We start from the raw sequence: 24,947 nt of genomic DNA, 5'->3' as shown, positions 1-24,947 counted from the left end.
TTCTCGTCAACGTCAGAGGAAACCCCAGGAAGACTAGTTCATTTTCAGGAGCACACAAATGTGTATTTTAAGCACTGTTGCTTCACAGCGCAAGGGACCCAGGTTCGATTCCCGGCTTGGGTCACTGTGCGGAGTCTGCACGTTCTCCCCGTGTCGGCGTGGGTTTCCTCCGGGTGCTCCGGTTTCCTCCCACAAGTCCCGAAAGATGTGCTTGTTAGGTGAATTGGACATTCTGAATTCTCCCTCTGTGTACCCGAACAGGCGCCGGAATGTGGCGACTAGGGGATTTTCACAGTAACTTCATTGCAGTGTTAATGTAAGCCTACTTGTGACAATAATGAAGATTATTATTCTTATTATTCTCTGTGTTCGGGTAGAGGGTGAGATGGTTAAAGTGGGGCATAGTAGATTAGCTGGCCGTTATCCCGTTGTGATTATTGCACATTCCAACGTTATTTCTGTTATAAATAAACTATTATTGTGTTCAACTTACAACCCTGGTGGCTATAACTTTTAAAAATATTTTTATTCTCTTCCTTTTTCACATTTTCTCCCAAATTTGCACCCATCAATAAACAATAATCAGTAACGAATGCAATGTCAATCCCCATATCAATAACAACGATCCCATCCTCCCACCAAACCCCCAAACATTGGCCCGCATGTTAACATAAACAAATGACAAAAAGGAATCAGGAATCACCCATAGTCACCATTAACACACACAGTCCCCCTCCCCAACCCTCCCAGCCACCAACCCCCCTAATGTTCGATGTGATCCAAATCTCGAAAGTGCATAATGAATAACGCCCATGAATTGTAGAACCCCTCCATCCTTCCCCTCAGTTCAAATTTGACCTTCTCAAGAGTCAAGAATTCCAGCAGGTCCCCCCCCCCCCCCCCGCCCCGCCAGGGCACAGATGGAGAGGTTGATCTCCACCCTAACAGAATCCACCTTCGGCCAATCAACGAGACGAAGGCTACATCTGGCCTCCACACCCGTTTCCAACCCCGGCTGGTCTGACATCCCGAATATGGCCTCTCCCTGGGTTCAGTTTCACGTGCACCACTTTGGAGATTCTGGTGGCTGTAACTTATTGAGCAGTCTAAGATTCTGCAAATTGCATACAAATTATTGGCTAATTCCAGCCTGTCGGGCTGGAATTGACCGCGCACTAGCCCAGGGGGGCATAATACCAAATCCCTATTTCTTTGTGAAGTCACTATTGGAGCGACGTAGCCTTTCCTTACAGTCTCTGAGTCACTGTTGGGGTCTGGTCGGGATCACAGTAATACTGTTATACAGAGAGACTCGAGATATTGGGCTTCTCTCCTTCGAGCAGAGAAGGCCCAAATTAAATTTGATAACGGGGTTTCAAATGTTTTTTTATGCAATCTGAAATCTTCTGCCTTTTGGGTGACCTTCGCGGTAGTAAACCTGATAATCTCTCACCTCCCAGCTGAGAAGGCAGAGAAAGACTCCATTTAGTACCTTATCGGAAAGAAGGCACCTCAGAAAGTGGCATTCCCTCGGGCTGTGTCCGCCTGGAATGCGCGCTCAAAACTCTGGAGCGACTTGGATACCGCAGGGCCACAGCCGTCCATCCAGATGCCTCCACTAATGCTTCAACGGTCATATCAATAAGAGCCATCTTCTCTCTCTTGACCAAAGTGTCTAATGTGACCAACTGTACCTGCCTAAAATGGCTGAAAGCCCATTCAGGGTTGGCGCAAATAGTGCCCCGGAGTTAGGAAGCGATAATGACAGAAAAGGTGGCATCTCTTGCCAATCTGTCGGTACGCCTCATTAGGCCTGCATTTGGCGCTGATGGGGATGGAGGGAAGACATGAACATCTTTGATAAACGTGATACCTGCAAATTGAAACTGAAACAAAGGGGTAAATCTTTCAACCCCGCCTGTCGTGGTAATCGGCACGGGCAGGACGGGTCATTTGACGGCCGGTCGACTTCGGGCGGGAATTTCCGTTGTCGGGCTGGAGAGTCCCGCCCCATGGCAAGACGAGTGGGTGGGGGCGGACTGCCTGAGACGCTGGTCTCCCCCCAACCCCAGCACCCGGAAAACCGAGGAACTTGCTGCCCCTTCCTACTCAATGCAGCGGCACTGAAACAGAGGGTAAAGGTGAGAGGGAAATGTGGGGAGATTGCGTTCTTTAAGTGATGACCCAGTGCAATTGGGTGGCACAGTGGTTAGCACTGTTGCCTCGCAGAGCCACCTGGATTGGAGGGGTTCTCATTCGCACTCAAAGCCAATTGGTGGGGTATGTATCGGAGGAGCCCCAGCCATTGGTCGGGGATATCGGCTGCAGCGGGCCCTGAAGACAGCAACGACAAGAGTAGAGCACCGCCAACTCTTCTCGGGCCAGGAGAGGTGTGGGCGGAGGTGGCTTTGAGTTACCCTGCCCCTCTCCCGCCCTCCCTGCCTACCCTACACCCTCACCCCCTGATTGGCAAGCTGCCCGAGTGCTGCAGTAAGGGCAAAGCGATGGAGATTGGAACTCTCTTTCTTGAAATTCATCAAATTTACAGTGCAGAAGGAGGCCATTCGGCCCATCGAGTCTGCACCGGCTCTTGGAAAGAGCACCCTACCCAAGGTCCACACCTCACCTTATCCCCATAACCCAGTAACCCCACCCAACACTAAGGGCAATTTAGGACACTAAGGGCAATTTATCATGGCCAATCCACCTAACCTGCACATCTTTGGACACTAAGGGCAGTTTATCCTGGCCAATCCACCCTAACCTACACATCTTTGGACTGTGGGAGGAAACCGGAACACCCGGAGGAAACCCACGCACACACGGGGAGGATGTGCAGACTCCGCACAGACAGTGACCCAAGCCGGGAATCGAACCTGGGACCCTGGAGCTGTGAAGCAATTGTGCTAACCACAATGCTACCGTGCTGCCCGAAAGTGAGTGTGCTTCCTGCTGGTGGCATTGGGAAGGTGGGACAAGCAAGTATTCAGTGTTGTCCCACTTCTCACATTTCTGAGTTTCTGTGTGGGGCATGGAATGGACATTGGGCAGCGGTTGAGGGGTCGGCAGGTGGAAAGAGGTCATCTGAGCGAGAGGATTAACCTTTGGACTGATAGACAGATTCTGAGCTGCAGAATTGAGTTAAGTCGATATGAATGTCCTGGGTAAGTGTGGAAAATTCACCTTCGAGTCTTGAGTTAAAGAATTATAGTTCAATCAATGGTTACAGGAGAATCAAGTATCATTGATAGCAATCCTGGACTTTGTTTAAACTGTCTGGGCTAAAAGATTGACCTTGCTTTAAAATGACAAGATGGGAGACGTTCTCAGCATTAAACTGGGAGCTTCACCAATGGAACGGCTTCAAAAATCGTCCTGTTAGACTCAGAGCGTAAAATGGTTCCCACATTCCTGATTGTATTCCAGCAGTGACTAAATCCGTCTCCAATCTGTTAAAGCCTGAAGAAGCTGGACCCATGTTGCCTGGCTACACATTCACAGGCTTCTATTTGAAATATGTTTGCATACAAAGATAGGACTTTGCAGTTATGTAGCACCTTTCCCATCCTTAGGACATCCCACAGTGCTCTTGAAGTTTTAATGTGGTGCACGCAGTAACCAACTTGCACACAGCTGGTGCAATGTGCCTTTAATGGATGGCAGCATGGCATCACGAGAAGGGAAGTGTCATGTGATCCAGTCTCAGTTGCACTCTGGCCTGTGAGCAGTACACGACACGCACAGCTCTGCTGCCGATGTGGCTTCAAGCCTTCCCTTTGTACAAATATTCTCATGTGCCCAATCTCAATAAATGAATTCATAATATGTTTACCCAGAATCAGAATCGCAGGATTGTTATGGGGCAGAAGAAGGCCATTTGGCCCATTGAATCTGCACTGACTCTCCAAACGAGCATCGTGACTGAGTGCTGTTTCCTGCCTTTTCCTCGTACCCCTGCATATCGTTTCTGTTTTAATAATCATCTAACATCCCCTGGAAAGCCTCGATTGCCTCCACCACACTGTCAGACAACACATTGCAGATCCCAAACCACTCGCTGTGTGAAATGGTTTTCTCTCACATCACATTTGCTTCTTTTGCAAATCACTTTAAATCTGTGCCCCTCGTTCTTGATCCTTTTACGAGTGGGAACAGTTTCTCCCCGTCTACTCTGTCCAGCCGCCTCATGATTTTGAACATCTCAATCAAATCTCCTCTCAGCCTTCTTCTCTCCAAGGGGAACAGTCCCAACCTCTCCAATCGATCCTTATAACTGAAGTTTCTCATCCCCCTGGAACCGTCCTTGTAAACCTCCTCTGCTCTCACTCCAACGTGTTCACATCCTTCCTATGAAGTGGCAGCCAGAACTGTGCACAATATTCCAGCTGGGGTCTAACTAGTTTATGTATAAGTTCAGTATCACCTCCTCGCTCTTGTACTCTGTGCCCCTATTAATAAAGCCCAGTTTACTTTATGCTTTACCAACTGCTCTCTCCACCTGTCCTCCCACCTTCAATGCTCGATACACACCGACAGCCAGGTCCCTCTGCTCCTGGACCCCTTTCGAATTTTACCCTGTATTTGATTGATATTGATTGATTGACATTTTATTTTCACATGTACCGAGGTACAGTGAAAAGTATTTTTGTGCGGCCGAGGGAACGTACACAGTGGGCGCGATTCTCCGCCCCCCCCCCCCCCCCCCACGCCGGGTGGGAGAATAGCGGGAGGGCCTCCCGACATTTTTCACGCCCTCTCGCTATTCTCTCCCCTCCCCCCCCCCACGCCCGACCCACGCCACGAATCGCCGTTTTTTACGGCGAGCGGCGATTCTCCTGGGCCGAGCGGTCGGGCCTTCATGCCCGTTTCAACATGGCAGCAAACACACCTGCTCGCTGCTGTCGTGAAACGGGTGCCAGATGCCCGTTTGGGGCATCTGGGGGCCCGATTGGCACGGCAGTACCACGGCCGTGCCAAGGGGAGCATGGGCCCGCGATCGGTGCCCGTAATGGACGCAATCTTTTCCCTCCGCCGCCCCGCAAGATCAAGCCACCACGTCTTGCGGGGCGGCTGAGGGAAAAGACGGCAACTGCGCATGCGCGGGTTGGCGTTGTCCAACCTGCGCATGCGCGGCTGACGTCATCGGCCGCGTCAGCCGGCGTGACGCTTGACGTGCGGCCTTGACGACCGTCGTCAAGGCCGCGCCTCCGTGACGCATGGGGCCGCATTCCTAGCCCCGCCCGGGGGGGAGAATCGGCCCCGGAAGTGGGCGTGAAGGCTGCCGTGGGTCACGGCCTGTCCCACGGCAGCCTTTACGATTCTCCGCGTTTGCGGAGAATCTCGCCCAGTGACAATAATAAAGATTAGCATTGTGACTGCATGGAAAGGTTTTGATGACACAGGCTATACATCATTCTGAAAACAAGCAAGCCAGCCTCCAGAAGCAGCAATATTTAATGTCTGATCCGAAAGACAGCACCTCTGGCAGTGCAGCACTCCCTCAGCACTGCACTGGAGCATCAACCTCGATTATACAGGCGCAAGGCCTTGGCCAGGACTTTCCAACTGAGCCTGTTCTCCAAATTTTCCCATCTCACCCACAATGATGCCCACCCACCTGGAGCAGGACTAGAATCCACAACCTTCCAACCCAGAGGCAAGAATGTTGTTCACTCAGCAACAGATAAAATAATCTTTATTGTCACAAGTCGGCTTACAATTCTTGGGCGGAATTCTCAGACCCCCCCGCAGGGTTGGGGGAATCACCCGGGGCCGGCGTAAATCCCGCCCCCGCCGTGGCCGGAATTCTCCTCCACCCGGGAATCGGCGGGAGCGGAAATCACGTCCCACCAATCGGCGTGCCCGCCCGCGGCGATTCTCGGGCCCGCGATGGGCCGAAGTCCCGTCGCTGTCAGCCCTCTCCCGCCGGCGGGAATTGGAGCACCTCTGGTGGCGGCGGGATTGGCGGGGCGATCGGACCCCGGGGGGTGTCCCCACGGTGGCCTGGCCCGCGATCGGGGCCCACCGATCGGTGGGCGGGCCAGTGCCGTGGGGGCACTCTTTTTCTTCCGCCGCCGCCACGGCCTCCACCATGGCGGAGGCACCTACCGCACATGCGCCGGTGGTGATGTCAGCGGCCGCTGACACACCGGGGCATGCGTGGACCGGCGAAGGCCTTTCGGCCAGCCCCAAGCCGGGCGGCGCCTGTTCGGGTACACAGAGTGAGAATTCAGAATGTTCAATTCACCTAACAGCACGTCTTTCAGGACTTGTGGGAGGAAACCGGAGCACCCGGAGGAAACCCACGCAGACACGGGGAGGACGTGCAGACTCCGCACAGACAGTGACCCAAGCCAGGAATCAAACCCGGGACCCTGGCGCTGTGAAGCCATAGTGCTAACCACTATGCTACCGAGCTAGATACACCACAGTGAAGCCTGGAGAGAGAGATGATTGAACGCCCTGTGTAATGCCAGCGTTCCGGAGTTCCTGGGGACCACGGGACGATCACAACATGGACGCCAACTGTTCGAACCGTGCAAAATAGTTGGAGATTATTCTGGAGTATTCCTGGATTCTAGATTTTACCTTTGAATGGACGGAAGACATTTCCCGAACCTTGTTCAGGAGATCAATGGGCCACGTGGACTCCATGATAAAGCGGAGGGTGCACGGGAATCTGGAACATGGGGCAACGGTCTCAGGGTAAGGAACGAGATGAGGAGAAATGTCTTGTGGATAGCCTTGTGGATAGCACAATTGCTTCACAGCTCCAGGGTCCCAGGTTCGATTCCCGGCTTGGGTCACTGTCTGTGTGGAGTCTGCACATCCTCCCCGTGTGTGCGTGGGTTTCCTCCGGGTGCTCCGGTTTCCTCCCACAGCCCAAAGATGTGCAGGTTAGGTGGATTGACCATGCTAAATTGCCCGTAGTGTCCAAAATTGCCCTTAGTGTTGGGTGGGGTTACTGGGTTACGGGGATAGGGTGGAGGTGTTGACCTTGGGTAGGGTGCTCTTTCCAAGAGCCGGTGCAGACTCGATGGGCCGAATGGCCTCCTTCTGCACTGTAAATTCTATGATATCTATGAAAGTGTGGTGAATCTACCCCAGGGGGTTGTGGGTGCCCCTTCGTAGAATTTATTAAGACCGGAATGGACAGATTTTTGGTCTCTCAGGGACTCAGGGGACATGGGGAGCGGTTGGGAGAATAAAGATGAAGACATGATCCCATTGAATGGCAGATCGATGGGCCGAATGGTCTACTCTTCCTATTTCTTACGTTCTTATGAGTGGCATTCGGCGGGTTGCTCTTGCAGAGAGCCAGCACAAGACACAACGTGCCGAATGGCCTCCTTCTGCGCTGTCACCATTCTGTCATTCTGTACTTCCCACCAGCCAAGATGAACCTGGTTTCGCTCTTCATCTGACGTAGAGGACGTGGGACAGGAGTCTCTCAGCCTGGATTTGGTGCTGAGCCGCAAAATGGCGTGCTCAAACCCTCAACCTCCTGACTCCGGCTCCGTACCCGTCGCTTTGAGCAAACGGCCGACACACAAAGTGGTCTGCAGCCGAGACAGGTCCTCCAAACTGTCGCCTACTCTTCAAAGCTCAGGGTGGTTCGGCTTCAAGCTGTGCACTCCTCTCTTTCCTGGTATTGTTCCCGCTGCTTCTTATCTGATGGGGCGGCCTGCTTGTGCCGGCTTTGCTTGCACGTCTTAAAGGTTTAATCCTACCTCAGGGAGGCCGCACTGCACAGTTATACATAGAACCTTCATTGTTCCCAGCATGAAGGATTCCTGCATTCATTCTCCCCCTTAACGGATTTACCCTGGCCACCTGCCACTTGGCACAGAGGTATTCAGTGAGGGTGATGAAGTATTTTGTTGTCTGGTGTTCAAATGAATAACTCCACGTCTGAGGGGAAATTGTTTGCAAGCTACTTTCTTTTCTTCAGACTTCTATTCTACCAAAGTAACTTTCCCAAAACTATTCTTTTCGGTGTCAGTCATGTAAAATGAGCATCAGGACTTTGCAATCCGTGTCTCCAATTTGCCCTTGAAATGAAATGAAAATGAAAATTGCTTATTGTCACGAGTAGGCTTCAATGAAGTTACTGTGAAAAGCCCCTAGTCGCCACATTCCGGCGCCTGTCCGGGGAGGCTGGTACGGGAATTGAACCCGCGCTGCTGGCCTGCCTTGGCCTGCTTTAAAAGCCAGTGATTTAGCCCAGTGTGCTAAACCAGTCCTTTGGGATCGATGTGGGAAGGGGTCCTTGGGGTGGATCCTTCAGGCATTTACTAGGCCCACACAAGTTACAGGACAGTTGTCCGGGGTCTTTCCTGGTATTCATTTGCAATTTTTGTTCTTTCTGCTTGCCCACCTGTTCTAATTTCCGACTGGCACCAGAGGGTTTGCCAATTGGAATCCGAGAGAGAGGAGAGCGAGGGAGAGACGTCAGGCTGGGTGGGCAGCCAGAGATGCCTTTGGTTCCCCCCTCACATAGAGGGGGCATTCCTCAGCGTTAATGTCAGTGGAGGCCCCCCCACCCCCCCCACCGCCCCGCCCTAAGGACACTGCACGGCAACATTGTGAGGCCCTCGCTTGTCCTCTCCCCCTCAAGACGTGTTTCTCTCACTCCAGGAGTGTCTTCCCTGAACCCAGATCAGTTTCCACCAGCAGTTCAAAACGATTATCGAAATGAGCTTTGGTCGTATAACTGGGTGTTCATCGAATCCCTTACAGTGCAGAAGGAGGCCATTCGGCCCATCAGGTCTGCATTGACCCTCTGAAAGAGCATCCTACTCAGGTCCGCTTCTCCGTCCACCCTAATCCCATAACCTTGTAGCAGAGCCTGCACATCCCTGGACACTAAGGGACAATTTAGCATGGCCAATCCACCTAACCTGCACATCCCTGGACACTAAGGGACAATTTAGCATGGCCAATCCACCTAACCTGCACATCTTTGGACACTAAGGGCAATTTAACACGGCCAATCCACCTAACCTGTACATCTTTGGACACTAAGGGACAATTTATCATGGCCAATCCACCTAACCTGCACATCTTTGGACACTAAGGGACAATTTAACATGGCCAATCCACCTAACCTGCACATCTTTGGACACTAAGGGCAATTTAACATGGCCAATCCACCTAACCTGCACATCTTTGGACACTAAGGGCAATTTAACATGGCCAATCCACCTAACCTGCACATCTTTGGACACTAAGGGCAATTTAACATGGCCAATCCACCTAACCTGCACATCTTTGGACACTAAGGGACAATTTATCATGGCTAATCCACCTAACCTGCACATCTTTGGACACTAAGGGCAATTTAACATGGCCAATCCACCTAACCTGCACATCTTTGGACACTAAGGGCAATTTAACATGGCCAATCCACCTAACCTGCACATCTTTGGACACTAAGGGCAATTTAACATGGCCAATCCACCTAACCTGCACATCTTTGGACACTAAGGGACAATTTATCATGGCTAATCCACCTAACCTGCACATCTTTGGACACTAAGGGCAATTTAACATGGCCAATCCACCTAACCTGCACATCTTTGGACACTAAGGGCAATTTAACATGGCCAATCCACCTAACCTGCACATCTTTGGATACTAAGGGCAATTTAACATGGCCAATCCACCTAACCTGCACATCTTTGGACACTAAGGGAGAATTTATCATGGCCAATCCACCTAACCTGCACATCTTTGGACACTAAGGGACAATTTATCATGGCCAATCCACCTAACCTGTACATCTTTGGACACTAAGGGAGAATTTATCATGGCCAATCCACCTAATCTGCACATCTTTGGACACTAAGGGAGAATTTAACATGGCCAATCCACCTAACCTGCACATCTTTGGATAGTAAGGGACAATCTATCATGGCCAATCCACCTAACCCGCACATCTTTGGGCACTAAGGGACAATTATGGGCAGGGATAGGTATGTACCGCAAGACAAGAATTATAGCTGGGGGAAAGGTAATTATGATGCTATTTGGCAAGATTTAGGATGTATAGGATGGGGAAGGAAACTGCAGGGGATGGGTGCAATCGAAATGTGGAGCTTTTTCAAGGAAAAGCTACTGCGTGTCCTTGATAAGTATGTACCTGTCAGGCAGGGAGAAAGTTGCCGAGCAAGGGAACCGTGGTTTACTAAGGAAGTTGAAGCACTTGTCAAGAGGAAGATGAAGGCTTATGTTAGGATGAGACATGAAGGCTCAGTTAGGGCACTTGAGAGTTACAAGTTAGCCAGGAAGGACCTAAAGGGAGAGTTAAGAAGAGCGAGGAGAGGACACGAAAAGTCGTTGGCAGATAGGATCAAGGAAAACCCTAAGGCTTTCTATAGGCATATCAGGAACAAAAGAATGACTAGAGTAAGATTAGGGCGAATCAAGGATAGTAGTGGAAAGTTGTGTGTGGAATCAGAGGAGATTGGGGAAGCGTTAAATGGATATTTTTCGTCGGTGTTTACACTGGAGAAAGACTATGTTGTCGAGGAGAATACTCGGGTTCAGTCGACCAGGCTAGATGGAATTGAGATTCACAAGGAGGAAGTGTTAGCAATTTTGGAAAGTGTAAAAATAGATAAGTCCCCTGGGCCAGATGGGATTTATCCTAGGATTCTCTGGGAAGCCAGGGAGGAGATTGCAGAGCCTTTGTCCTTGATCTTTATGTTGTCTTTGTCGACAGGAATAGTGCCGGAAGACTGGAGGATAGCAAATGTTGTCCCTTGTTCAAGAAGGGAAATAGAGACAACCCTGGTAATTATAGACCTGTGAGCCTTGCTTCGGTTGTGGGTAAAATGTTGGAAAAGGTTATAAGAGATACGGTTTATAATCATCTTGAAAAGAATAAGTTGATTAGCGATAGTCAACACTGTTTTGTGAAGAGTAGGCCATGCCTCACAAACCTTATTGAGTTTTTTGAGAAGGTGACCAAACAGGTGGATGAGGGTAAAGCGGTTGATGTGGTGTATATGGATTTCAGTAAGGCGTTTGATAAGGTTCCACACGGTAGGCTATTGCAGATAATAAGGAAGTATGGGATTGAAGGTGATTTAGCGGTTTGGATCAGTAATTGGCTAGCTGAAAGAAGACAGAGGGCGGTGGTTGATGGCAAATGTTCATCCTGGAGTTCAGTTACTAGTGGTGTACCGCAAGGATCTGTTTTGGGGCCACCACTGTTTGTCATTTTTATAAATGACCTGGAAGAGGGTGTAGAAGGATGGGTTAGTAAATTTGCAGATGACACGAAGGTCGGTGGAGTTGTGGATAGTGCTGAAGGATGTTATAGGATACAGAGGGACATAGATAAGCTGCAGAGCTGGGCTGAGAGGTGGCAGATGGAGTTTAATGCAGAAAAGTGTGAGGTGGTTCACTTTGGAAGGAGTAACAGGAATGCAGAGTACTGGGCTAATGGCAAGATTCTTGGTAGTGTAGATGAACAGAGAGATATCGGCATCCAGGTATATAAATCCCTGAAAGTTGCCACCCAGGTTAATAGGGCTGTTAAGAAGGCATATGGTGTGCTAGCCTTTATAAGCAGGGGGATTGAGTTTCGGAACCACAAGGTCATGCTGCAGCTGTACAAAACTCTGGTGCGGCCGCACCTGGAGTACTGCGTGCAGTTCTGGTCACCACATTATAGGAAGGATGTGGAAGATTTGAAAAGGGTTCAGAGGAGATTTACTAGGATATTGCCTGGTATGGAGGGAAGGTCTTGCGAGGAAAGGCTCAGGGATTTGAGGTTGTTTTCGTTAGAGAGGAGAAGACTGAGAGGTGACTTATATCGAGACATATCAGATAGTCACAGGGTTAGATAGGGTGGACAGTGAGAGTCTCTTTCCTCGGATGGTGATGACCAACACGAGGGGACATAGCTTTAAATTGAGGGGTGGTAGATATAGGACAGATGTCAGAGGCAGTTTCTTTACTCAGAGAGTAGTAGGGGTGTGGAACGCCCTGCCTGCAACAGTAGTAGACTCGCCAACTTTAAGGGCATTTAAGTGGTCACTGGATAGACATATGGATGAAAATGGAATAGTGTAGGTCAGATAGGCTTCAGATGGTTTCACAGGTCGGCGCAACATCGAGGGCCGAAGGGCCCGTACTGCGCTGTAATGTTCTATGTTCTAATTTATCATGGCCAATCCACCTAACCTGCACATCTTTGGACACTAAGGGACAATTTATCATGGCCAATTCACCTAACCTGCACATCTTTGGACACTAAGGGACAATTTACCATGGCCAATCCACCTAAATTGCACGTCTTCGGACTTGTGGGAGGAAACCGGAGCACCCGGAGGAAACCCACAGAGACGGGGGGAGAACGTGCAAACTCCACACAGTCACCCAAGGCTGGAATTGAACCCGGGACCCTGGCGCTGTGAGGCAGTGGTGCTAACCACTGTGCCACCATGCCTCCCTTGTGCCACTGTGTTACTTCTATTCAGTGCTATTTTGAACTGACTTGATGTCCAGATTCCACAGCATTAACACCCCTCACCTTTAAAAGCCTCAAACTAATGTCAAACTGCATGAGATCTGTTCTCCACATAATCTTCCGAATATTGAAAGCTCTTCACCAGCCCAGGCTTCTAGTGGGGCAAGACAGCCTTCTGCGACCATGGCAACAGCCACCCCTGCGAGACAGGGACATTTTTCAATGCTTCTCAACATCATGATGACTTTTGTCCTTCTTGCCCCACGGGATCGCTGCCATCTCCACAGAGACTGGCAAGTTGAAAGAAAAAAGATTGAAACTTCCAGTCAATAGTTGGAAGATGCAACAGGATTTCATGTTTTAAAGCTTTTCCTGGACAAAAATAACGAGTCAACGCTATTTTCCTTTTTGTAGGCAATTTATATTTACAATGCAGAAAGAAATGTTGCCCTTTTATACTTATCACAATTTTAGGCCCAAATGACTCTCGCTCCTTATAGCTATAGTTTCCTACACGCACTACCAGCAGTAAAGCCTGTCCAAATGATTCCACCCCTCTGGACACACGAGGACAAATCTCCCAGAATCCTTAGATGGTTGTGGGATGCGTCTCTACGACTCGTCACAACCGGCTATGATAGTTTGCAGAAACAAGCCATGTCTCTCTCCCGGCCGCACAAAACTGCTGTCTGTCTGTGATTTTCATCGCTTTGCAGGGAAGCCTGTAACCTGATCTCAAACATGTCTTCCTCTGCACTCTTCCCCATGGCAACATGAAAACACTAATGTTGCATCCAGGTCCAGGTGCTATTCTTGACCGCAACTCTCTTTCATCTCGGAAGTAAGTGGACAATTTACAACAGAATTGTCGGCAACCCAACACTTTCACCACCTTTCTGGGACATTGGGAGACTCCATTCTGAACTGAGAGACTTCTGCTATTGTCTCCAAGCGTAAATACCTTGAACCCTTCTTCCTTTAATCTATACCAAACAAACCGCCCAAGTTTACTACCAGGCTGACTTCAAGACATACTTCACATAGTCCCAAAACATAACAATCCGAGAACCATCTTCAGCCAGATATTCCAAGTGAATAATCCATCTCGTCTCCTCCGGAGGTCCCCAGCATCACAGATGCCAGTCTTCAGCCAATACGATTCACACCATGGGATATCAAGAAACGGAAAAGGCATTGGATACTGCAAATATTCCGGCAATAGTACTGAAGACTTGTGCTCCAGAACTTGCCACAACCCCAGCCAAGCTGTTCCAGTGCAGCTACAACACTGGCATCTACCTGGCAATGTGGAAAATTGCCCAGGTGTGTCCTGTACACAAAATACAGGACAAATTCAACCCAGCCAATTACCGCCCTATCAGTCTACTCTCCATCATCAGTAAAGTGATGAAGGAGTCATCAACAGAGCTATCAAACGGCACTTACTCAGCAATAACCTGCTCACGGACCCTCAGTTTGGGTTCCGCCAGGGTCACTCAGCTCTGACCTCATTACAGCCTTGGTTCAAACATGGACAAAAGAGCTGAATGCCAGAGGTGAGGTAAGAGTGACTGCCCTTGACATCAAGGCAGCATTTGACCGAGTGTGGCATCAAGGAGCCCGAGCTAAACTGTAGCCAATGGGAATCAGGGAAAACTCTCCGCTGGTTGGAGTCATACCCGGCACAAAGGAAGATGGTTGTGGTGGTTGGAGGTCAATCATCTCAGCTCCAGGACATCACTGCAGGAAAATGAAATGAAAATTGCACATTGTCACAAGTAGGCTTCAAATGAAGTTACTGTGAAAAGCCCCTAGTCGCCACATTCCGGCGTCTGTTCGGGGAGGCCGGTACGGGAATTGAACCGTACTGCTGGCCTAACTTGGTCTGCTTTCAAAGCCAGCGATTTAGCCCTGTGCTAAACCAGCCCCCAGGAGTTCCTCAGGGTCGTGTCCTCGGCCCAACCATCTTCAGCTGCTTCATCAGTGACCTTCCTTCCATCGCAAGGTCAGAAGTGGGGATGTTTGCAGATGACTGTACAATGTTCAGCACCATTCACAACGCCTCAGATACTGAAACAGTCCATATCCAAATGCAGCATGTCCTGGACAACTTTGAGGCTTGGATTGTTAAGGGGTAAGTTACATGGCCTGGCACTTGAGTTAACAAATGACCATCTCCGACAAGAGAGTACCCAACACCGCCCCTTGACATTCAATGACATTACCATTGCTGAATCCCCACTATCAACATCCTGGGGGTTACCATTGATCAGAAACTGAACTGGACCCAGCCACATTAATACTGTGGCTACCAGAGAAGGTCAGAGGCTGGGAATCCTGCGGTGAGTAACTCACCTCCTGACCCCCCCCAAAGCCTGTCCACCATCTACAAGGCACAAGTCAGGAGTGTGATGGAATACTCTCCACTTGCCTGGATGAGTGCAGCTCCAACAACACTCGAGAAGCTCGACACCATCCAGGACAAAGCGGCCCCGCTTGATTGGCACCCCATCCACAAACATTCACTCCCTCCACCACTGACGCACAGTGACAGCCAAGGCTCACCAAGGCTCCTTAGGCAGCACCTTCCAAACCCGCAACCTCTACCATCTAGAAGGACAAGAGCAGCAGATACCTGGGAACCCCACCACCAATGATACAGTGCTAAGGCTAAGGAATGGGGCAGTAGAACAAAATGTGGATAGCGCTATCAAATAGATAGTACCAGTACAATGGGCTGAATGGACTGTAAACTGCTATGTTTCTGCAGAGTGACAAAATTGAGAGAAGAATGAGAAAACATGAGTTCCAACAGGTCAGAATTATTGCCACTAGGAAGCAGGCCATTCAGCCCTTTGAATCCATACTGGCTGTCTGTCGTCCAATCCAGGAAGTTCCATCTCTAACCCCGTAGCCTCTGCAGGTTTATTTCCATCAAGTGCCCATTCAATTTCCTCTTCAAATCGTTCATCGTCTCCGCTTTGCCCCCCCCCCCCCCCCCCCCCTCAATGCAGCGAGTTCCAGGTCATTTTCCCACACTTTGGTTTCAAAATAATTCTTCCTCACAGCCTCTCCTCATTGTCTTGCCGAAACCGTAAATCTGTGCCTCCTAGTCTTTGTCGAAACAGTGAATGGAAACGATTTTTATCAGTAAAGCACAGCATGAAACGTACAATAGTAATGTGAGTAAAGGATTTGATTTGATTTAAGATGCCTTGCTGTCATAAGGTGATGTACACTCACTGTTACTGAGCACAGGTAGTTGATTGGTTGACAAGGAGATTGCCGGTTGCCCAAACAAGGAAGTAAAAGTCCTGGGCCAGGAATTTTCGGATGATGAGGGTTTCCTGTCCCGCCATTGAAAAAATTGGTGGTCAACACATCCCTGTTGTTATTGCAAGCCCCACACCCATTGAATGCTCCAACAAGCGTCCATGGGTGGGAGATGGGTCTTCCGCCTCTGACTCGGGAAAATATCCTGCCTGAGTGAGTTGGCAGTCAATCTCTAGCCCTTGGACAGGGCTGGGACTGCACCCCCCCCCCCCCCCCCCCCCCCCCCCCCGCCCCAGAGGCTAAGGGCGGGATTCTCCGTTCCCCGACGCCAATTTCGTATTCGCCGATTGGGCGGAGATTGCCTTTTTGACATCCAAGTCGGGGCTGGCACCTGTTTTCGGATTCTCCGCCCCGTCCAAAATGGCGTTATGGGTGAGTAGGCCGCACGCTGTTGGGACGGCCTCAGGACGTCACCTGAAGGCCCTCCCCCGATGCTCCGCCCCCGATGGGCCGACTTCCCGACTGCGCGGAACACGTGTGCTCTCAGTTTTCGTCAAATTCGCGTGGCGGCTGGGGACTGTGTCCAGCGGCCACACAGTCGGGGGGGGGGAGCCCTTTCAGTGGCCGGGGGGGGCGGGGGGACTGGTGGGGGGTTGTCTGGAGGTAGTGACGGTGGTACGGGAGGGGGCACTATCTGGCAGGCCGATTCCGCGCGCGGCCGGCACCATGTTGTACGGCGCGACCGCTGCAGGTCAGCGGCGTGCGCATGCGTTGCCCCGGACCCGGCCATTCTCCGGCCGTTTTTGGCGCGGGAGCTGGGGGTTCTATCCGGTGCTGCTGTTAGCCCCTCACCGGTCCCAGAATCGGAGAGGGGGAGGCACTGACTGTGGTGCCTCCCCCACTGTTCCCACGCCGACGTCAGCGCTTAGCCGCAGAATCGGAGAATCCAGCCCCGAAGTCCCTCCTGGGAGTCCAGGAGCAGGTCAGTGTGGAGATCTCAGGGCAGGGAGGAAGGGGTGAGGCCCAGGGGGGTGAGCAGAGGGCGGGGTTGGGTGTGTTGGCAGAGATGCCAGGGGAGAACCTGCAGGTGTGTGTGGGGGGGAGGACGCTAACGTTAAACAGCGGTTTATTTTCCAGCTTCGATTCGACCCCTGAACTCCTCCCGCTGACCTAAAAATTAAGGCTCGGTGGGAAGCAGCCCTTAACTGGTCAATAATTGGCCACTTAAGGGCCTCAATTGAGGCAAGGATGGGCGGACCTGACTAGACTTCGCCCATCCAAGCGTAAAATTACGGAGAGCTCAGGGTGGTCAGAAATCCAGTGGGAACGCCATCCAACAAACTGTGTGGTCACCCTCACCTACAAGCCCTCAGACACGTCATTGGGGGGTGGTGCTGGAGGGGGTGGTTGAAATTCGCCCCTCGGCCTAGCCCTCAATCTGTACGGAGCCTTCTGACAAATCTGTTGCCCACGCTCGGACTTTGGAGAACTTTTGGCAAGAGCCCAAGTTGGAAGTATATCACCCAGACAGAGAGAAAAGAACTTAGTGCCAATATGACAAGTATTGACAGGAACTGGGGCTGTTTCAAAGGAACCAGCCAGACTTCCCATTGTGCGGCATAACGCCTTGCACAAGGGGGCACAGGAACAAGCTTTGCAGGAAATTCAAACCGTCAATGCCTTTTTGTCTTTATACCTCATGAATAAGGAGTATTGGGGGAGGCAGCTTCTCGGTCAAATGATTTCCTCGTACTGTCTATGAGAGACAGTCAAAACCTTAAGATATCACTGACTGTCTTTTGTTTTTGAAGGTATCAAGTTTTTTCATGTGGCGCACACGTGGAGTCCAATATATCTGTTGTAAGATAATTGATGCCAAAAATAAAACTGTCCGTCATACTTCTCACTCCGACAAGTTTTAATCTCTGTGTTTAGTCGGCCAATAGTTCACTGCGGTATACATCACCCTGGGGAAGCCAGAGTCAATGCTTTAGAAATGACTTTTTGGATGGCCTGGTTTATTGACGTGATGCCTCAGTCTCACAAGCAGAAGGTTCTGCCTCTCCTCCCTGTCTCTGTCTCCGCGGCGCTTCCTCCCCCGCCCCACCGCAATGCAGCTTGCAGCCCCGCGGAAAGTGAGGCAGGCCGTCCCGTTACCCAGAATTGACCCTTTCCCCGTCATCGAAGAGGAAATGATCCTGGCTGAGGTGCCACAGAGCGCCAAGTGGTGTGAAGGGAGTTTGTGGACTGCTCACTGCTGTCCCTCACACTTCCACTGAGCGTTAAAGCCGCTACCCGGACCAGCGGCCGCCCCTCCAACAAAAAACTTGAGTATCGCTGAAAAAAGACACATGCTGTCAAAGCTTTTCAGCCTGTACTCATCAGTGTGCAGGTGAGGTGGATTGGCCCCTTATAGTCCAAAGATGTGCAGGTTAGGCTACGGGGATAGGGCAGGGGAATGGGCCAAGATTAGGGTGCTCATAGGGAGCATGGCTGGGGCAGACTCGATGGGCTGGATGGCCTCCTTCGGGATTTTATGGATTCAATGGTCAATACTCAAGAATACCAAGTGGAAATGGAACAAAAATGTATATTGCATAAGGAGAGAGTGCTGATTGGTTTACAAGTGGACTCCGATTGGTAGAAGGGGTGCAATTCTGCATGGCAATATCTCCACCAATCAGAGCCCACGTGCCAACCAATCACCACTCTCTTCTCACGAAGTATAAATTGTTGTCCCCTTGATGTTTGGTATTCCTGGGAATTGTCCCGATGAGTGCAAATCAAATCATTCAGAATCAGATCGCTAATATATTGAACGGGATTTTCCACACCCACCATGGCGTGTTTCACGGTAGCGGAGGCAGCCAGCTATTGGCCGGTGGTGGGCACTCCCCCCTGGAGTGTGGGGGGCGAGTCATGTGACAACATCTCCAGGAATACGCTTCATCACAGTTGGCAACCCTAATTCACTGGGTGTCATTCTCACCTGAGTCATAAGAACATAAGAGTCAGAGGCAATGTTCCCTCAACATCCCATCATTGTGCACAGCCCAGTTGTGGGACTGAGTGGTCCCTTTAATATTGTCTCCTGTGCGCAGCCCGACAACTCCACCACTCATAAAAAGATCCCACAGCAGTATCTCGAAGATGAGCAGGACAGTTCTCCCCGGCGTTCCGGCCTAACATTGATCCCTCGACCATCATCGATGGGACACAGTTTATCTGCTCCTTACCTCATTGCTGTTTCTGGGAGCTTGCTGTGTACAAATTGGTAGCCACACTTCCCTGCATCACAACACTGAATACATTTCAAAGGTACTTGGGCACAGTGGTTAGCACTGCTACCTCACAGCGCAAGGGACCAGGGTTCAATTCTGGCCTTGGGTCACTGTCCATGTGGAGTTTGCATGTTCTCCCGTGTCTATGTGGGTTTCCTCCGGGTGCTCTGGTTTCCTCCCGCAGTCCAAAGATGTACAGGTTAGGTGGATTGGCCATGATAAATTGCCCCTTAGTGTCCAAAGATGTACAGGTTAGGTGGATTGGCCATGATAAATTGCCCCTTAGTGTCCAAAGATGTACAGGTTAGGTGGATTGGCCATGATAAATTGCCCCTTAGTGTCCAAAGATGTACAGGTTAGGTGGATTGGCCATGATAAATTGTCCCTTAGTGTCCAAAGATGTGCAGGTTAGGTGGATTGGCCATGATAAATTGCCCCTTAGTGTCCAAAGATGTGCAGGTTAGGTGGATTGGCCATGTTAAATTGTCCCTTAGTGTCCAAAGATGTGCAGGTTAGGTGGATTGGCCATGTTAAATTGTCCCTTAGTGTCCAAAGATGTACAGGTTAGGTGGATTGGCCATGCTAAATTGTCCCTTAGTGTCCAAAAGGTTAGTTGAGGGTTACTGGGTTACGGGGATACGGTGGGGGCCATGGGCCGAGGTAGGGTGCTCTTTCAGAGGGTCAGTGCAAACTCGATGGGCCGAATGGCCTCCTTCTGCACTGTTGGGATTCTATGATTCTACTTGATTGGCTTTAAAACGTGTCCCAAGGGCATGAAAGGTGCCACATAAGTGCAAGTTCTTTAATGTGGATGAGGTTGTGGAGTGCCTCCGAGAAATCGACACAAATTTCAGGCGCCAGAATGTGGCGACTGGGGGATTTTCACTGTAACTTCATTGCAGTGTTAATATAAGCCCAGGATAAAAGCTAGGTTTACACAAGTTAGGCACGCTACAGCCTTCCGGCCTCAACATCGAATAAGGGGCAGCACGTTAGCATGGTGGTTAGCATAAATGCTTCACAGCTCCAGGGTCCCAGGTTCAGTTCCCGGCTGGGTCACTGACTGCGTGGAGTCTGCACGTCCTCCCCCTGTGTGCGTGGGTTTCCTCCGGGTGCTCCAGTTTCCTCCCACAGTCCAAAGATGTGCGGGTTAGGTGGATTGGCCATGCTAAATTGCCCATAGTGTCCTAAATGTAAGGTTAAGGGGGGGGTTGTTGGGTTACGGGTATAGTGTGGATATGTGGGTTTGAGTAGGGTGATCATGGCTCGGCACAACATCGAGGGCCGAAGGGCCTGTTCTGTGCCGTACTGTTCTATGCTGTACTGTTCTATGTTCTAAATATTTTTCTGGGTGGAGTGAGAGAAACAAAATTTGCCATTCATCGTTGAACTCTTTCTGGTGTTTATCCAAAGGCTGTGCATTGAATTTACCGGGACAATGTAGTCAAACAGTAGAGAGCTCTTAAAAAACATGAAACCTTCTCCAAGTGCATTGTGTGCCATTGAAATTTGTTTGACTTGTTTTCATGTGTTTTCTTCAACTTTCTTCCACCCAGCTTCAACTCTGAGCTCCGGCAGGAATTTCCCGAGACAATGGAAAGTACGGTAAGGATTCTATACAACTGGGATTCGGATTCGACTCCAGTGTGTCCAGCAGTGTTCCTCTGGAAGCAGAGGCTACAAGAGCAGGTCAGAGGCTGAGAATCCTGCAGAGAGTAACTCATCTCCTGACTCCCCCCAAAGCCTGTCCACCATCTACAAGGCACAAGGCAGGAGTGTGAGGGAATACTCTCCACCTGCCTGGATGAGTGCAGCTCCTACAACACTCAAGAAGCTCCACACCATCCAGGACAAAGCAGCCCCGCTTGATTGGCACCCCATCCACAAACATTCACTCCCTCCACCACCGACGCAGGCAGGTCCTTAGGCAGCACAGGGTCCTTCGGCAGCACCTTCCAAACCCACGACCTCTACCATCTAGAAGGACAAGGGCAGCAGATACCTGGGAACCCCACCACCTGGAGGTTCCCCTCCAAGTCACTCACCATCCTGACTTGGAAATATATCGGCCGTTCCTTCACTGTCGCTGGGGCAAAATCCTGGAACTCCCTCCCTAACAGCACTGTGGGTGTACCTACACCTCAGGGACTGCAGTGGTTCAAGAAGGCAGCTCACCACCACCTTCTCAAGGGGCAATTAGGGATGGGCAACAAATGCTGGAATAGCCAGCGGCGGCCACATCCGTAAAGGAATTTTTAATAAAAAGGAAGGCCCAGGAGGTTAAATCCTGGTCAGGGGTTAGAAAGAGAGACTGGAGAAACCTGGGCTGTTCAGAGTAGAAAACAGGCACCTTTGAGGTAATGTTACGGAGATATATACAAGAATATTAAAGGAATTGAAATAATCAAACTTGAATAACGTCGTACTTTGAGTTGCGAGAGTCAGATGAGATGCAGGTTCATCAGGTATGAGGTAAATTGAGGCCTGATAGGCAGTTCCTTTTACTAAAGTGATCAACGCTCAGAATGGAGCTCTGGATAGAGCAATAGTGACCAAAACCCTGGAATGATTTACAAAACAACTGAATACAGCAATGGAATATAGGGTCCCAGGCAACGATTGACACAGCATTCAACGGCAGAGTCCTTAAAACCAGAGATGCACAAGAGGTCAGGATTACCTGAGCACATTTATAGGTTTACGGTGCGAGGGGCAGGGTTTAGAGGAGATGTACGAGGTAAGTTTTTTGCACAGAGGGTAGGGGGTGCCTGGAACTCGCTGCCGGAGGAGGTGGTGGAAGCAGGGACGATAGTGACATTTAAGGGGCATCTTGACAAATACATGAATAGGATGGGAATAGAGGGATATGGACCCAGGAATGTAGAAGATTTTAATTTAGATGGGCAGCATGGTTGGCACAGGCTTGGAGGGCCGAAGGGCCTGTTCCTGTGCTGTACTTTTCTTTGTTCTTTGTTATCTCGGAGAGCTAGATTAGGCCCCAGAGGTAATACGGGACGCGATCAATCAGTGATTTGAAAACAACGCCAAGAATTTTAAACGAAGATGTCAGTGGCTACAAGAGCAGGTCAGAGGCTGGGAATCCTGCGGAGAGTAACTCACCTCCTAACTCAAAGCCTATCTACAAGGCACAGGTCAGGAATGTGATGGAATACTCTCCACTTGCCTGGATGAGTGCAGCTCCAACAACACTCAAGAAGCTCAACACCATCCAGGACAAAGCAGCCCCGCTTGATTGGCACCCCACCCACAAACATTCACTCCCTCCACCACCGACGCACAGTGGCAGCCGTGTGGTGTATCCAAACACCTCTATACAGCAAGTGTTCCTGAGCATGCTAACTGTATTTAACAGTGGATTGAGAGCTGAGATGGTTCTGTTGTTTGTTTGGGAATAAAGATAGCAGTTAAGGGTTATGGTGTCCCTCCACCACCGACGCACAGTGCTTGTCAACCTTTTTTTCCCACGAGACGCTCTTTCGCCAACTGGCCGGTCTTCGTGAGCCACGCCACATTCGTTTACCCAGTCCACTCTGAGTCAAGGCAGTGTTTGGGACACTACGGTTTTCTTACGCTAGGCGAGGGAGGGAGAAATAACCATCTCGTTTCTTGTGCTGGCCAGCATCTCCCGCCCTGGTGCTGCCAAAATATCATAGAATAGAATTTACAGTGCTGAAGGAGGCCATTCAGCCCATCGAGTCTGCAGCGGCTCTTGGAAAGAGCACCCTACCCAAGGTTAACACCTCCACCCTACCCCCATAACCCAGTAACCACACCCAACACTAAGGGCAATTTTGGACACTAAGGGCAATTTATCATGTCCAATCCACCTAACCTGCACATCTTTGGACTGTGGGAGGAAACCGGAGCACCCGGAGGAAACCCATGCACACACGGGGAGGACGTGCAGACTCCGCACAGACAGCGACCCAGCCGGGAATCGAACCTGGGACCCTGGAGCTGTGAAGCAATTGTGCTAGCCACTGTGCCGGAGGAGCGGAGGGTGGCCAGGAGGTGGGCTATGAGGTCGGGGTGGACGGACACGGGACACCATTGCCGCAGCCGGCAAGGCAGCCATGCAGCTGCGCACGCCGCTGACTGCCACTGCGAACTTAGGGTCACAGGTCGTATGGGTGTCTCCCTCCCCAGGCCACAAACCCCCCCGGTGAATCCCTCACCGTTTCTCATTGGAATCGATTGTGTTCCACGCTGTGCGGGTGCTGCCCCTCCGCTGGATCGGTCCAGGTGCGGCGCCAGTTTTGCTGTGGTGGAATCCCACGAATTCTGCGCCGGCGTCAACACTTAGGGTGGGATTCTCCGATTGCCGACTCTGAAATGGTATTCGGCGACTGGGCGGAGAATCAACTTGGCGGCGGAATTGGGGGCGGCGCCATCGGTGAGTAGGCCGCAGCCATTGGGACGGCCTCAGGACGTCACCTCAAGGCCCTCCCCCAATGCTCTGCACCCGATGGGCCGACTTCCCGACGGCGTGGATCACTTCTGCTCCCAGTTTTCGTCAACCTCGTGTGGCGGCTGCAGATTGTGTCCAGCGCCTCCACTGTCGGGGGACAGGGAGAGCCGTTCTGCTGGCCGGGGGGGGGCTTCCGCTAGGGGGGACTGAATTGGGGGTGGTGAGGGGGGTTACAGGGGGGGCAACATCTGGCAGGCCAAGTCAGCGCGCGGCCAGTGCCGTGCTGTACGGCACGACCGCTGCAGGTCGCCTCCGTGCGCATGCGCGCCCAACGGTCCCGGCAATTCTCCGTTTATGTCGGGAACGCCAGGGCTTTTACGTGGCGTGGCATCTAGCCCCTGACTGGGCGGAGCATCGGTGCAGGCGTGGCTCCGACTTTCTGATTGTAAAACTAGACACTTCCTCCGGACAGAGCCTGAAAATCGGAGAATCCAGCCCTTAGTCTCAGGAACGGAGACTCCCGCTGCTCGTCCTCTCTGCCATCCCTCTGTCCTACACTGAAGCGCATGTCTGCGGGCACTGAGTGAGGTTAGGATTTGGCGTAGCTGTGATGCCCGGTACAGTCAAACAGCTGGCTTGCATTCACAGTTTGGAATAGCCACCGGGGTAGGTTTAGGCAGGCAGTCAGGGACTGGGGCTGGACGAAAGTGCAATCTGTTATTCCTCTGGGTCCCGTGAATGGTACTTATTTGTATACGCCATCCCCTGCCTGTCTACAGGCAGCACAACTTTGTGCAAAACCCATTGTGAGGCGAAGAATCCATTGCCCCCAGGGAGAAACAATGCAGCCACTTTTGACAATGTGGTTCAGGGCTTGTCCCGTACCTTGGAACAATCAGATGTGAAATGCAGAACCAGCAGAACTGACAGTGCAGGAAGGGCCGACTCCCTTCAGTGAGAGAGGAGCCCTTAATGCCTGAATTGAGTCAAATGTAAGTCGCACTGCATCTGAGTGAGCGCCCCCCCCCCCCCCCCCCCCCAGCTAAAGGCATCGGTGTAGCTCTGGGCAGCTGATGCCACTGTTTTCTGGGCACCACAAACTCTCGTACCCAATCCAAAACCAAATGGCCAATGCCTGGGCACAAGAGGCCTCAGTCAGGTGGGCACTCTGGTCCTGAAGGAGTTCATTACAAGCGGCATTGCCATCCCTGAACGGAGCCAGGCTCGGCGCCTGCTGCACCCTCTTCTGCTGTCAGGGGCGCCAGGCTTGGAGGGCAGCAAACTTAGAACATAGAACATAGAACGATACAGCGCAGTACAGGCCCTTCGGCCCTCGATGTTGCACCGACATGGAAAAACTCTGACTGGGCCTTTCCCCAAAGGTTTTCCTCGCTCGACTTCCCATCTCTCTCTCTGCCGCAGGCTGCTATTGGTCACCAGGCATGACCTCAGAAGAGCCCACGTCCCACAGCCAATCAGAACAGGG

At 51.1% G+C, this 24,947-nt stretch overlaps 1 protein-coding gene and 1 long non-coding RNA gene across 3 annotated transcripts in view; one reads left to right on the top strand and one right to left on the bottom strand.

Annotated features, from left to right (window-relative positions):
* The window catches only part of slc26a10 (solute carrier family 26 member 10), a 127,800-nt gene extending 125,725 nt beyond the window's left edge, over window positions 1-2,075 (bottom strand). Inside the window, exon 1 of one of the 2 annotated variants that reach the window (XM_038786695.1) lies at window positions 1,493-2,075. The gene's annotated coding sequence lies outside the window, so the exon portion shown is untranslated. The remainder of the gene's footprint in view (window positions 1-1,492) is intronic. The other variant, XM_038786696.1, reaches the window with a different exon arrangement.
* Window positions 2,060-24,947, top strand: part of LOC119958258 — a 55,860-nt gene continuing 32,972 nt past the window's right edge. The window contains exons 1-2 of the long non-coding RNA XR_005458990.1: window positions 2,060-2,141; window positions 20,589-20,637. This is a non-coding gene — a long non-coding RNA (uncharacterized LOC119958258). The remainder of the gene's footprint in view (window positions 2,142-20,588; window positions 20,638-24,947) is intronic.

The sequence above is a fragment of the Scyliorhinus canicula genome, chromosome 28, assembly GCF_902713615.1.
Source record: "Scyliorhinus canicula chromosome 28, sScyCan1.1, whole genome shotgun sequence".
Lineage (NCBI taxonomy): Eukaryota > Metazoa > Chordata > Chondrichthyes > Carcharhiniformes > Scyliorhinidae > Scyliorhinus > Scyliorhinus canicula.
The sequence above is the reverse complement of the archived record's forward strand: the minus strand, read 5'-3'. Positions and strand labels throughout refer to the sequence as shown.